Source organism: Nicotiana attenuata, unplaced genomic scaffold (genome assembly GCF_001879085.1).
Source record: "Nicotiana attenuata strain UT unplaced genomic scaffold, NIATTr2, whole genome shotgun sequence".
NCBI lineage: Eukaryota > Viridiplantae > Streptophyta > Magnoliopsida > Solanales > Solanaceae > Nicotiana > Nicotiana attenuata.
Window position 1 is genome coordinate 413,512 of NW_017670764.1, and position 15,379 is coordinate 428,890.

The window sequence follows — 15,379 nt, forward strand, 5'->3', positions numbered from 1 at the left end:
ACTCGAAGATACTGCTCTGACGATCGAAATGGGGTCCCCGAGGAAACTTTTCTCGCAGATGTCGTTCCCGAAGATATAACCTCGAAATAGATTAGGCCTTGTAGCTATTGTTCTTTCCTTCTTTGTTTCTGTGTAAGGAGCCCTCGTGGGCTTTTGTAATCGTCGTTTATTAATACAAAAGTTTCTTTAATTTGACTTCGACTTGTAGTGAACTCCATTTTGCCTGCGTTTGTAAAAAAACTCAAGTGTATGACTTTATCGATCGGTCCGAAAATTGGTCCCGGACATAGAAATCCCTTTTGGTTCTCGATTGGTTAATATGATATTCCTTGAAACTCTTTGTCATCCCTCGTACTAAGCCTGGATTGGTCTGATACATACTTAGGTCGCCGGGACTTCTGAGTCCGGATTCAGTGAGAACGGGGTCTCGATTTTCTTTAAGGCTTAGCCTTTTTAGGCCCCGTTGATAGCCCTCGAGTGAGGGTTTGCTTGATCTTCTGAAAATATAGCCCTTATGCGTTTACAAATAGTCCGTGGGCTTAACAGTCGAGCGAGTGTTGCCTCGAACTCGAAGTAGAGATAGCCCTGAGGCTTTATGAGTAGTCCCCGACTAAGAACTGGCTCTAACTCGGGTAGCCCTTGGGCGTAATAGTTGAGTGAGCGTTTGCTCGGACTCGAAGTAGAGATAGCCCTAAGGCTTTATGAATAGTCCCCGAGTGAGAACTGGCTCGAACTCGGGTAGCCCTTCGGCTTAATAATCGAACGACCGCTTTCTCGGCTATGTTTTAATCTCCCTTCCCTTGCCTCACCATAGTTATGGCTGCTATGCCCAAATCCGTTCACCAAAAAGAGGAGAGTTCCGCCTTTGTTTCCCGCCCGGTCGGTGGTACACCGCTGGCGTCCGGTAAGCTGACCTCGAGATGCTTTATCTCGAGGAGGGACATTACATTAGAGAGACCTCCCAATGTCCAGGACCATCGGGAGCATGCATCGAGGTTCATCTCATCGATAGGAGAGGAACACCTTGAGGCAGATAGGAGAGACTGCGGATGGGGGGAAAAGGCGGTACTGCAGGTACCTTCCCCGAAAGAGAGCATCATGGCTCATGTAGAGGGGTTTTTTGAACGTGTACACGTACCCCTTTACATTGGGCCCTCTCGACAGAGTCATGCTCGAGTTTTGTAGAAGATATCGGGTTACCCTGGCACAAGTTCACCCGTTGTTTTGGAGGATAGTGTTGATGATAAGGTTCTTCGCGGATAAAGCCATGCTAGAGTTCACCCTTAGCCATTTCATTAGATTGTACCGGCCCTTGCATTATCCAGGCCGGATTATTCTATGATGTCGATCCACCCAGCCCTTTATTGCCAGTAATGAAGAAGATGGGGATCGAGGGTGGATGAGTCCATTTGTCCGAGTGTGGACTGTTGACATTATTCAAGTATAATTCCTGCCATTCCCTGAGAAATGGAATTTCACACGTAAGTGATACACTTGTGCTTTTGTCATCTTTGTTCATAGTGGAGGCAGACTCCGTAAAGGTGTTTTCTTTCCCTTTCCGCAGCAATCCCGTGGTTGCCATATGAGGCCCCAATATGGCGGATTGCACTTGGAAACTGGCAGCTTGCTCGACCTACGACGAGCGTAAATGGCAATACCTGTCGAAGGGTAGATGGGAGGCAAAACACCACGGTGAGTACCGTATGATTCTTTTCTTTAAGGAATATTTCGCTATGCGTTTCCTAACTTCTTTACTGCAGGCGTTGGAGAATTTTCCGATGTGAGACCATGCCCTCTCGGAGAGGAGGGAGGATCATCGGCTTCAGGGCCGAAGAGTGATAACAAGCGCAAGGAATCCTCAGTGGGCTAGGTGATTTATTGTGAGGCAGGGTCTTCCCAGAGGCGAAAAGGAGATGCAACCATTGAGGTGGATCGTGTACCTATCGGTCGTCGTGTAGACATTGGTGCAACAGAAGGGAGCGGCCACACATCGATGGCTCGAGCCAAGAGGCCTCTCGGGGCAGCTGAGCCTGTAATACCTGAGGTTTCTAGCCTCGGGGAGTGGCTCCTATTTTGCCACCGTCTTCTTCCCTGGTCGAAGGCACTTCGAGGGACAAGGATCTTTCGCCGCTATCTCCTTCTCCCGCCGAAGGTACTTCGAGGGATACAGATTTTTTGTCGCCGTCTTCTTCTCCCGTCGAAGGTACTTCGAGGGATATTCGAGGCCAGGGGCCGCCTAAATCAAGTGGGGTCTCGAGTGATCATGTCTCCACCGAGAGTGGTTCAACTAGGGCCAATGAGACCAGGCCAGTAGATGTATGCTCAACTTTTGAGGAGGCTCAGCGGCTCTGTTCTGTGGTAAGTTTTGGTTGACTTTGGTGGTTTTTCAGTTTTGCATTTTTTTTTCAAATCCACTAGGTGATGTGCCTAGGGCTAGTTTTATTAATAATAATAAAAAGAAACCACATAGGAAGAGTACAAATAAGGGGGACAATAGCACCAGTAGTGTTGCCTTTATGCCTTGGCTGTATAATCAGTCCTCTGCGCCTCACATTGCCTTATGATGGTAGCCTCATGTAGAGGATCATGGTGTAGCTGCCGGCAAAGTATCACGAGGGCATATAATCTCATAGCCGTTTGGATATCTTCCAAAAGGCATAGGCCATGAGCGAACACATATTGGGCAAAACCTTACCTTACTAATCCTATTGAGGCATAAAAATACCTCATCTACTTGCAAGCATGAAGAAAATACGAACTACTAATAACTAAGTATTCTATGATCATCACAAAGTTTATAACATACTCTATGTTGATACTAAAAATGATGATGCTTAAGAAGTTATAAAATAAAACAATGTAAAAAATTGAGTCTTGCCCCTCATTTTTGAACCTTGTGCACTCTTCAATGTGTATCTCCTTGTCTTCTTCTTCAACCCTCTTGAATATGTATGAAAAATGCATCATTTCTTTTTGGAGCGATTGGACCTTGTTGAAGTGGTTGAGGCAGCCACTTTTTGCTTTGCGACTCTCGTTGGAGGTTTCCTAATGACAACCTCTTGTGTTACCTAGCCGTCCCAGCTATGTTGTCTCTCATGAGTCTTCTTCTTGTTTTTGGTGGATCCACTTCTCATATGTCTAGGTGAAAGATCTCCCTCCCTAGCTACATTTTTAAAGGAAGCATCAAGTAATTTTTCCTCTTCCCCGTCTTTATAAAAATCAAGCCCCACATCAATACCAAAAGCTTCAGTAGCATCCAATCCAGGAACTAAAGCTCCTTGCCCATGCCTCAGATTATCCAGCGCTCTCAATGTATCTATATCATGAGAAACAAGAGCATGGAGGATATTGGTAGGTGTCAAATTGTATTTTCCAGCCATTGCACTTGAACTTCCAGTAGCATCAACGTTGTGCATAGATGAAAAAACTGTCGCGCTTAGTGCACGCTGCTGCCCAGATTTTGCGACCTCTTTGATAGCTTGTATTGTCAAACTAATACCCTCCAAAGTTGCTACAATTTGCTGCTGCTTGGATGGTACAAAAGCAGGAGCATTTGGACTTAATCCTTTCCTCTTTGGCCCGCTATATGTGGAATTAAAAACCTGCTCGCTTTGCACCTTTGCTGCCTCGTCCTTTGATGGAGGAGTTGCTGAAATTTGAGCTGCCTCGTCGTCACTATCATCGTGTATGCTATCTGCATAATCTTCCTCCTCCTCCTAAACTCGCTCAGCCCAAGTCTTGCGATGAACACCAATTGCACTCGTCGCACCTATTGACAGTAGTTGCTGTCCAGATTCACCAGCATGCTCACCAGAGGACTCCATCAATTGTGAGGGAACCTCATAGACTGAGCTTCTTTTTCATAGGCCTTTGACAAGCTCAAGTCCAAGTTGTTCTGCCGTGAAGCCCTGTTGCGGAAAGCCTTTGACGGGGAGAAATCTATCAGGCTTCTTTGTGATAAAAGGGCAAAGGAGTTGATATATCTTCGGTACAAGACGAGTCGAGGCCTGGACTACGAAGATCGCCTGGAGAGACAGGTAACCTTTGTTTCGAGGGGATGCACGTTTTCTCTTCTAACCTCGAAGATTAATACTTTGATGCTTCAGTTGCAGAGTAAGGCGGAGAACCTGGAACTCCTTTGGGGCAAAGTTGGTCAGGCCAAGTATACTAGGCTTTTTATTTGTGAGCCCTAGTCCCCGAGGGGAAAGTAGACTAGGCTTTTTATTTGTGATTCTGCGTAGTATTCTCTTAGAGAACATTTTCAATGAAGTCTTGTATTATTTCACATATACATATAAAAAGAAGCCTTTTGGTTTTCCTCTTTCATGAATTTCCCATTGCTTGTGTATGTCTTTCTTTTGTTTTGAATTTTGACGCTTGTCAATGATTAGCCAGATGAATTGAACTTCGAGGAAAAACCCTTAGGTTTAAGAATCGGCCCTGGGGCTTGTTGGGCTGGCCAGTAGGCTCTTACGCATTTGCCCTTAGGAACTTTTTAGTTAACTGTTTCGGGCTCAATGTTTGAGTCGGGTTTCGACTCGAGCTCATCGACTCTTAGGTTTTTGAATTTGGAGCTGGCTCTTAGGCTCTTACGCGTTGGGTCGGTACGACCTCTAATATGGGCTGGCACTTGGGCTCTTACGCATTGGGTCGGTACGACCTCTGATATGGGATGGCGCTTAGGCTCTTGCGCATTGGGTCGGTACGACCTCTAATATGGGCTGGCGCTTGTGCTCTTACGCCTTGGGTCGGTACGACGTCTAATATGGGCTGGCGCTTAGGCTCTTATGCCTTGGTCGATACGACCTCAAATATGGGCTGGCGCTTGGGCTCTTACGCCTTGGGTCGGTATGAACTCTAATATGGGCTGGCGCCTGTGATTTTATGGTGACGGTCGGGCATCCCCGAGTTGTGTTAGTTTTGCTGGAGCCTTATGACCGTAGTCATTATGTTTGGCCATAGCCTTTTAGTCCACGAGTGAGGTAGCCTCGACGTCTAAATCGAGGGTTAGGGCTCTTACACGTTCGAATATATAGCCTTATCTTTAGGATTGGGATTATGCCTTTTGTAAGGTCTTTCAAATTTAAACATGCCTTACTTGAGGTCTTACAAATTCTTTGGTTACTTGGCGCAAGTATAATTCATGCCTTGCTTGAGGTCTTACAGATTTGGTACTGCCTTACGGAGGTCTTACGAGTTCGAGGTTGCCTTATGGAGGTCTTACATTTTTTAGCATTGCCACGTGGAGGGCTTTCGGGCTTGAGGTTGCCCGCTTGGGGTCATATGGCCTCGAGTTTTTGATAGCTCGATTGGGTGACAGTCGGCGACAGTCCCCGAGACATCGAAAGTTTTTGGCTTTGGGGCCGTTCTTTGTAAACATGATGTTGCCTCATTGAGGGCTTATGAGATCGAAGTGTCCGGCCCGGAGGTCTTACGTCTTCGACATTTTGATGTCGGTTCCTGAGTGTTCGGGAAATTTCTGGCCTTGGGGCCGTTTCTTGTAAAAATAGCAAACTTCTTTGAAGAGCAAGGAGTTTGGATGGTAGAAGATACTCCTTTGATTACTTGGTACAAGTATACATGTTTTAGTCATCGAGGGTTCGATTATTCTATACGGACACAGTTCATTTGACCGTTTGGCCCGATACATCACTTTTCTATCGAGACCCTCTTTGGCTCATCTTGATTTCTCCGAGGAGGTGACCTCCCGGGGGGGATGCCCCCCAGTATTCGACATTGATTGAAGAGAAGGCTTGAATACTTGTTAAGTTCTCCTTAGGTAGCATATAGATGTTGCATCGTTAAAAACCTTGCCGGTAAAACCCTTCTTGGGATAAAATCCGATAGAAGGAAAGAGTGCAACGCATGCTTTAAAACCTGATGTCTTAAGCTGGAAGGTGCTTTGGTTTTTCTTACCGGACACCTACACTCAGGTTAGTATAAGACGTAAATTAAAAGGGAGGCGGTTATACCTTAGTGGTGATGGCGTTTCGAGCCTCGATATGCTTCAATCGCTCGCTCCGGGGACGCGGTATGATGCTTTGCTCATTCACTCGGGTGCAGCCGAGAATGTAGCTTGTGATTGCTACTTCCCTGTTTGCTTATCCATTGGCTCCTTCGATGTTGGGGTGTCGTTGCCGGTGCCACATCGTGCACCTCGAACATCTCTCTTGCTGCATGCTACTCCCCGTTACCGTTATTATTCCGTCCTTCGTTGGAAACTTCATCATTTGATGAAGGGTTGTTGGTACTGCTCTCATGCAGTGTATCCATGGCCTTCCGAGTAAGGCATTGTACCTCATGTCTCTTTAGATGACATGAAACTTGACATTTTGGGTTGTTCCGGCCATGTTGACCGGAAGGGTGATCTCCCCTTTTGTTGTCTCGCTTGCCATGTTGAATCCATTGAGGACTCGAGAGGCGGTCACGATCTGGTTGAGCAGTCCGAGCTGCTCCACCACCCTCGACCTGATAATGTTGGCCGAGCTACCTGGATCCAGAAGCACACGTTTAATTTGAAATGTATTCACAAGAAAAGAAATTACCAATGCGTCGTTATGAGGCTGAGACAGGGCCTCGATGTCCTCTTCGCTGAATGTGAGGGCGTCCTCGGGTATGTAACCTCGAGTCCGCTTTTCCCTGGTGATGGATATTTTTGTTCGTTTGACAATGGGTTCTTGTGGGATGTCGATTTCTCCAACAATCATATGGATGACATGTTGTGGTTCTTCTGTTTCATTTTTCCTGTTCACCTCTCTTTCCCGAAATTGATTTTTGGCTCGATCGCTGAGGAACTCTCGGAGGTGCCCTTTGTTGATTAGTCGGGCTACTTCTTCTCGGAGCTGTCTGCTGTCTTCGGTCCTATGACCGTGTGTACCGTGAAATTCGCACACGAGGTTAGGGTTCCTTTGTGACGGATCTGATAGTACGGGTTTTGGCCACCTGGTGTCTTTGATTTTGCCTATGGCCGATACAACGTCTGCAACATCAATGTTGAAATTGTACTCAGATAATCGGGGTGCCTCCGTCGGTCCTGGGTGTCTGTCGAATCCGACTCTGCTCACGAGTCCCTGAGGATTCTGACCTCGATCTGCCTGTTGGTCGTTTCGGGGTATATTATGCCTTGGGACGTTTCTTTGATCATCAGTGTATGCTTGGTACCTTTCCTTGTTTGGCCTTCGTTCCTTTTCCAGGAGCCTGCTAGGATATACTGAGCCCGAGGCGGCTCCTAGTTGGTCATCCTCGACCCTAATCTTTGATTGATACCGGTTGTGGACATCCGTCCAAGTCAAGGCGGGATAGTCAACCAAGTTCTGCTTTAGCTGCTTCGAAGCTATCGAGCTCCGTTCGTTCAAAGCTTGGGTGAAGGCCTGCACTACCTGGTCATCGGAGACTGGTGGTAATTCCATTCGCTCCATTTGAAAGCGAGATACAAACTCCCGTAGCACTTCGTTTTCTCTCTGTTTGATTTTGAAGACATCGGATTTCCTTGTTGCAACCTTGATGGCACCAACATGTGCCTTTATAAAAGAATCTGCCAGCATGGCAAATGAGTCTATCGAATTCGAGGATAGTTTGTGATACCACATCATGGCCCCTTTTAAAAGTGTTTCTCCGACTTTTTTCAATAGGACTGATTCAATCTCGTCGTCCTTCAGGTCATTTCTCTTTACAGCACAAGTGTAGGTAGTGATGTGCTCATTGGGGTCCGAGGTTCCGTTGTACTTCGGGAGATCGGGCATTCTGAATTTCTTCGGAATAGGCTTTGGAGCATCACTCGATGGGAATGGCCTTTGTACGAATTTCTTTGAATCCACATCCTTCAGAATCGGGGGTGCGCCCGGGATCTGATCGACCCTTGAATTGTAGGTCTCCACCTTTTTTTCATTAGCTTCTATCTTCTTTTCGCCCGATTCAATCCTCTTTGTGAGGTCCTCAAGCATCTTTATAATAGCGGGGTCGGCTGCTGACCCGTTGTTGCTCGATCTTTCCAGTACCTGTTCGGCTCGAGGAGCCGTTTCTGGTGCTGCTGTGGTTGGAGTTTGTTGGTGGCTTTGCAATTTAGCAATCGCGAGTTGTTGTGCCTGCAACATCTCAAAAATGACAAGAAGGCTAACCTCTCGTTCCTCCCGAGCTGCGGTTCTCTGAGCTTCTTGTTGATTTTCTTGGAATATACTTCTGTTAGTGTGGGAGCTTATATCGATGTGTTGGGCGTTGTGTGAGCCCACATCTACGGGAATTGGTTGTGGTGCATCCTCAGGGTTTCGCAGTGGTACACCGGCGCCTGGAACAGTTACACTATACTCTCCAAGATCCTCAGGACCGTTGTTTTCATGTGCATTCACTGAGTTAGACATTTTGACATGAAATCAAAGATTCTTGGACAAGAAAAAGTGTGAAGAATAACTAGTGTTTTCAATAAACCAGCACAAAAACAATCACTATTATTTTTAGCCCCACGGTGGGCGCCAAACTGTTTACCTTGAAAATGGTAATTTTAATTATATTTGATTTTATGGTTGTAAAAATGCGTGATTTATATTAATGCTAGTTGGTAGGTGATAGATGCTAAGTGTGAGCTAGGAAAGTAAAGTAAGAGTGAGAGTCAGTGTTGTTATTCGAACCGAACGGCTGTGAATCGGAGCCTCGAGCTGGCCTACGCTGGGCCTCGAGGTTGAGCTAATAAGCTTGACTGGGGATGATTGATGAAAGACTAACAGTTCCAAGGGCCTTAACGATGGCTCTTTATGATCAATGATGAGTAATAAATGAAGAGACAATCAACGAAACACAATAAATGTAAGTAATAAATCAAAGGAAAGACAATGGAGAATGTTTAAGTTAGAGAGCAGAGAATGTTCTTGTTCTTGTATTGAATATCATGTGCGCAAGAAATGACAAGGGTCCCCTTTATATAGGAGGGAGAATCCTAACATGGTACATGTATAATTATTACAAGGAGATGTAGTTGGAACAACTATTTAATGGTGTGGTACAGACTAGTACTATTCTTGCAGGTGTTGTCAGCTTTGGCCACGTGCATTAGGAATTTCTCGCTTGTCCATGATAGCCACCGAATTGCGCTGCCCCGAGGTCAAGAACAGGGGACCCTCGGGGTCGAACCTCGAACTGTGCCTCGAGGTTTCTGGGGGCAGGCTGTGGAATGTCATAACGATCATAAAATCAAGCTCTCCGATTTTAGTTGTATACATTCATGTCTTACAATCTTGAAAAAATATTATTTCACATAATTTTAAGCATGCTATCAAAGTTATATACCGACTAACTAATTTTATGGCATGCTAACAAGTATAAATTATGATATCATCACATAATAAACATATATCCTAACATTTGTAGAAACTTAATTCACAAATCAGAAAGGATAGAATATTAACAGGAAAACACTATAAGTTGAGTGAGAGAAAATAGAAAATATTACTCTGATGTATTCCCCCGAGACAGTTTCATTCGGCACTGTTTTTCTTTTACTGTTTCTTATGTTTTCCTCGAAATATCAATATTATCGAGGTCTAACTCAATTCCTACTGGGCAGGAATTGCCCTGAAGATTATCAGCCAACTGGGTCTCAAAACTCATTCTTTGCACCCATTGTATCTTCATCATCAAAATCGATTATTTTCAGAGGCGAACCAAATGGGTTTGTTGGCAGATACACAGAACAAGTCAACATTTTCCATATGGCCTTTTTCAAACTTTCTAAAATTTTGAACTTAAATTTCATGTCGACTAACTTCCTTGTAAGTGACGGTGCTTTAAGAACCGATAAAAGGACTACTCTATCAGTTTATGATCATCCCATGATGATTGTAGTCATTAAGTATGCATCCTCAAGTTAAAATAATGTCATAAAACAAATAGTGCATAATATGAAAGAATTATTATTAATAATTCTCATCTCTACTTTAAAGCACCTTCACATGGCAACCATAATTATGGCACCCACATAACTAAACCATGGAGAATTGACAAATGTTGTCCCAACTTTTAAGAAGAATGATGAATAATAAAGTTGTAAAGTCACGTGGGCGTTTTAATACCCAAAAATTTGTAACCATGACATTCTTATCTTAGGATAGGCATAATGTTCGTTCATCAGTACTAGAAAACCGATTACCATTCCCTCAATGCACAGAGACACCGCTTTGTATTCATGAAAGCGACGTTCGCATTTTTCAACGAAAATGTGCTGGACGCAGTAGTTGATACCATCTTTTTAACCATTATTAAATTCTTTAAGATTGTTGGTATTACATTGTTCAAAATCAGAAAAATAGAGAAGCAAATAAACGTTAGTTCAATAAGAAAATCATAAAATAAGTCCGAGCCCACTGAATTCACAGTGTGTCCTTAAGGAATTTAATCCCCTCACTGTTGCTGAAGGTATACAGATTAATTCCTCCCAGGATCGAACGGAATAACTATTCTATGATAGCGGCACTTCAAATCACAGAACTTTAGCGAACTCAACAAACGGAGTAAATCACACATGACACTTATGTTTACTTAGAAAATAATGCAAAAACTGTAGAAAAAAAAGGGGAAGATTTCAGATTTTCCATTTTTGAAAAATGTGGCCAAGCCTCTAAATTTATAGATAATGAAAGGGTGAGATGAAGAGGTGCAATCCAAGAGGTGCCTCTTCCATATCCCATTCACACCTATTAATAAAATCGCAACAGAAACACATTCGGTTAAAGAGAGAAAATACAATAACAAGACCTAACTTGCAGCATGACTTACTATTGCAACTTGAGTATCCGTATGAACTTCTTTCCCTTTCTTTGTAAGAGTTGCAATAAACATTTCAGACTTTGATGATTCCTCGATGTTCTCTTTGGTTGTGCGCTACAAATTACATCAAAGAAGATATAAAAAAACATCACTGTGTTCCGACAAAGTACAAAAACAAATGAAAGTCAGATTACAAAGTGTCGACTAAATATTACCAATGCCACACGCACTCTTGCAAAATTAATAGGTCACATTCGATGCCTCCACTTTTGTTTTTTCCTATTTTCAGAATTTAATTGGCACATAGCCTAACAACAAAAGAAGCATATTAATTAATAAATCAAAAAGGAAAAAATATATACTGCAACAATAGGTAGAAAATGTAGAAATTCACGGTTTAATCTTACTTGGACATCTTCGTCATCCCAATACTGAAGCAATTGACAGAATTGAACTTCAAGTATCTCGTTGGGACGATTTTGTCGCATTTCGTCAATAGTAGCATTTTTATCAAAATATTTCTTCTTAATGTTTCTCTTGTGTCGCTTCTAAGCATCACGAAGACCAGTCGTTACCACTTCTCTCCTTCAGCTGGAATTAAGAACTTGGACCGTGCAAACCAACAGACAGACAAACACACACACACACACACACATACTTATATATATATAAATATATATATATATATATATATATATATATATATATATTATATATATATATATCTTTTCTTAGTAGGAAAAATCCAAAAAATATATAATTAAAAAATTAATTATTCATACATTGACATATTCCCACATTCGTTGCTTAATATCCTTTGACAAAGCATGCCAACTAGTATGCACCAAGGGGATAAATCTTGGATTCCTTGCAATTGTTCCTAAAAAGTTGGTCAAATCAGACACACTCTTGTTAGTTGATCCAACTGCTTGTCCTTTGTCAAATGTCACCTGTTGATACCCAATTTTTCCCTATATATTTTAAATATGCAAAAATACTTTCATATGTAGGCATGTCCAAGCATTTTTATTATTTTTTCATAATTTTTAAGGGTTTTTAAATTGATTTATTTCCCTTTTTTATCCATAAAATCTCCAATAATTATTTTTAAAATTATAATTTTGGTAATTCATCTATTGGATTCTCATATTTATGCCAAAATATGGCTGAGGTAATTTTTACATATTTGTAAAATTTTATTTAGTATTTTTAAAGATAAATTGCATATAATTGCAATATTAGCCCTTTCAAGGTTTAATTAGGTTTTATATTTATAAAATGGTGTCCAATATTTTTAAATTGTTAATTATATGTTATAAATCATTTTAGCTTTTTTAAATTAATCTTCAGAAGCCATTTACTATTTTCTATAATTTAAAAAGGGGAAAATTGGCTATTCAAATAACAACCCATTTGTATTTCATTTTTAGCCTAAATTGAACCCCAATTCCCCAGCCCAATTTTAATTTAAACCCGACCCTTACCCAATTAAATCATACCCAAACCCGGATCCCTACCTATCCCTTTTAATCTAGGCCGTTGATTATTCAGATCAACGGCCACCATTGCCCCTTACCATTTTTAACCCCTAAACGACCCCTTACCCTAAATCATTTCTCACCACCCGCCTCCCTTGAATCCCTTCCTCTCTAACTCTCTCCGCAACATCACCTAAACCCTAGCCGCCGCCACCCAAATTTACCCTAATTCCCTTCAATCCCCACTTAATCCATGGACTCCCAGGCGGTTTGAGGCGTGTACTCGTCTCCTATGTGTACTGGTTACCTATTTTCATTATTCCATGGACAGATCTCGAAGAGATCTGGTCCTGTCCATGCTCAACCTCTAACTCTGGTCTTTTCTGGCCACCCATGACCGTTCAAGTCGGATCCACGGCTTTTCCGGCTAGATCGGTAACCTTTTGAAGTCTTTCTCACTTTTCTGGGTTCTCTAAAACCCGAGATTTAACAGCTTTCCGATTCTTGTTTCAGATTTGTCTTAGATCTATGCATGTTATGAACTCATTAGTGTTTTCTCAAAGGTTCTTCGGTTTTCTTTCAAAATAACTCTTCAATTTCAAATTAGGGTTTCCTAAACTTTTTTCTGATTTTCAGTGTGTTTTATGATTTTACTATGTTTAAACAGTTTGTCCATGTTTTCTGCTACCTGGTTCGTCATGTTAAAAACCCTAAGTGTTTTGGTTCTATCTGGGTTTCTGAAACTCTCTCTTTGTTTATTTTATACGCATGTTTTGTTCGATTAAGTTCTTTGTGTTTGAATTTTTTTTCTTTCTTGTTTGACTTATCTGATTCTGAGTTCTTACCTTTTCAACTTAGCTCTGTCAAAACCCTAATTCCTTATAAATGTTTTCTTCACAAATTGCTATGAGTTTAAAGACTTTTCTTGTTTATGTGTGTTGATCTCCTTTACCTGTTATTATGGTTTCTTCATTTCTGATTCTATGTGACCACTTGACTTTGTTAACTACTGTGCTCCGAATAGGTTTCTTTTACTACTGAATCATAGCCTACTCCTGCTACTACTATATGCTTGTGTTGCTTCTATTGTCAAAATGTTTGACCCTGCATGTCTAATACGCCTGTTCATTCCTTGCTATTTATATGTTGAAGAGCAGAGTTGTGACCACTTCTTGATTGATCTTGCTTTCCTAAATGACGGTTTAATTGCAAGGTTTTGTTATAAACCCTAGATTTTACTCATTTGTTCAAATTGATTGATTCCATTCCTTTAATTATTGTGATGTTTTACCTTGAATCCTTTCCCAAAATTAAGTATATATTGTACTTAGACTCAATTATTTACTCTATACTTTTACCACCCGCTTATATGGCAAGAATCAATCTATCTCAAACTGATTTCTTTCCTTAATTAACCCTGTTAGTATCCGTTTAAGCAATAATCTCTTGATTAATGGGAAGTACTTGTGTTGATTGATTCTGATTGTGATTATTTCCATGTCTATGATAAAACCTTACTTTTTACCTTATTCTCTACTCGTTTTTAAAGCTATAAATACCCCAATGTTTTCATTTGAAAAGGACACGAAGAACTAAGTTCAAAACACACACTTACACATTCAAACTCTCCTTCTTTCTCTGCTACTTGTGCTACTGCTTTGTCTGGCCGGCTGAAAGCCAAGGCTAGACTGTGGAATTCTGATTGCTTTACTTTTCTTTTCCTGCACTTTGTTTCTTCAACTGGTATGTCCCTAGTTTATATTCTGAAACTCAAACCTATGTGTTCCCTTGTTGTTAATCACTGTCCCTTTCTGCAATGACTTAATGACTCATGCTGTTGCACTTTTGTTTACTGCTTTACTCAGCATGCTTAAAATTCTGCCCTCTTTTGTTCAAATGTAATTAGTATGTTTACTTGTTCCTGTTATGTCCTTCAACAAGCATGTCTCCTAATGCACTTGATTCATGACTAACTATGTGTTTAATTTGGACCCTCTGTGTCCCCAACCCCTACTTCCCTGGTTGAAACTCCTGAAACTGCACTGCTATTTGAACCTATTCTGCATGTGTTGTTGCTGCACCTATCCCCTTTCTCTTTCAAAAAACTATTTTTCACTAAGCAATCCTTCTGATATTTTTACAAACTTATTTCAAACATGCTGTTTTCAAGATTGTTTTCCAACTCTGCTCCTTTGAGTCTATGTCAAGCACTTTCACTATACTCTTAGGTTATTAGGTTCTGCCTCTTTTGTGTGAGCCTTGCTTTGGGACCCTTGAGCTCTCTCTAAACTTGGATGCCTGAAAACTGGCCTTTTCCGCATTGCATTAACTCTGGCACACCCAGATATGAGGGAAAGCTGGAACAATATTAGCATTTGAGGTGGTTTATTACGTAAATCAGAGAGTAAGTCAGAATCAGGCTTCCTATAGTTGTAACATCTTATTTTTCATTTCTGTTTATGTAATTCAATCACATGGTCTGTCATAATTTGTAAACAAGTAGTGGGGTGGCTAGTGAAAAAGGATAGGACAATATGCATGCTATAGTTGTAAAAGGGTAGAAAGCATGTTATTAGGTTTATATTCCAAGTTGTGCAATGGAAATCATGTTTAGAATTCATACAATGCATTAGAAACCATGTTCTTAGGATTCATGCGTCCTGCTTCAACATCTCATTCATTAACCCATGCTTTGTATCCATCACCTAGAAATCCTGCTTCTATGACGAATAAATGAAACAAAAACTGTTACTCGTGAAGTTGTTCCTTAATAATTCTGCAACTCTTTCATCTAGCAACCATGCCTTAAGAACTCTGTCATCTGCATGTTCATATTAGAAAACATATTCTAGGATCCTGTTTGCATTTTGCATAAAAACGCCTAGTTAATTATCAACTCATGAAAAAGGTAGTAAAGTAATAATTTTCATACTGTGATGTTTTACAACAATCTCTGCAACTAGAACAGCATGCTCTTAGGGTAAAATAATCTCCAACTGTCTCAACAATTCTGAATAACTACTGCATATTGCTTTACTCCTAGGCAAGCTTTAGGTAATACCCTTAACTCGAACTGCCTCTTTTTAACTATGAACTGTTAGAATCAGTAAGCAAACCTAATTCAGACTTCTTTTCAGAGTCATGTG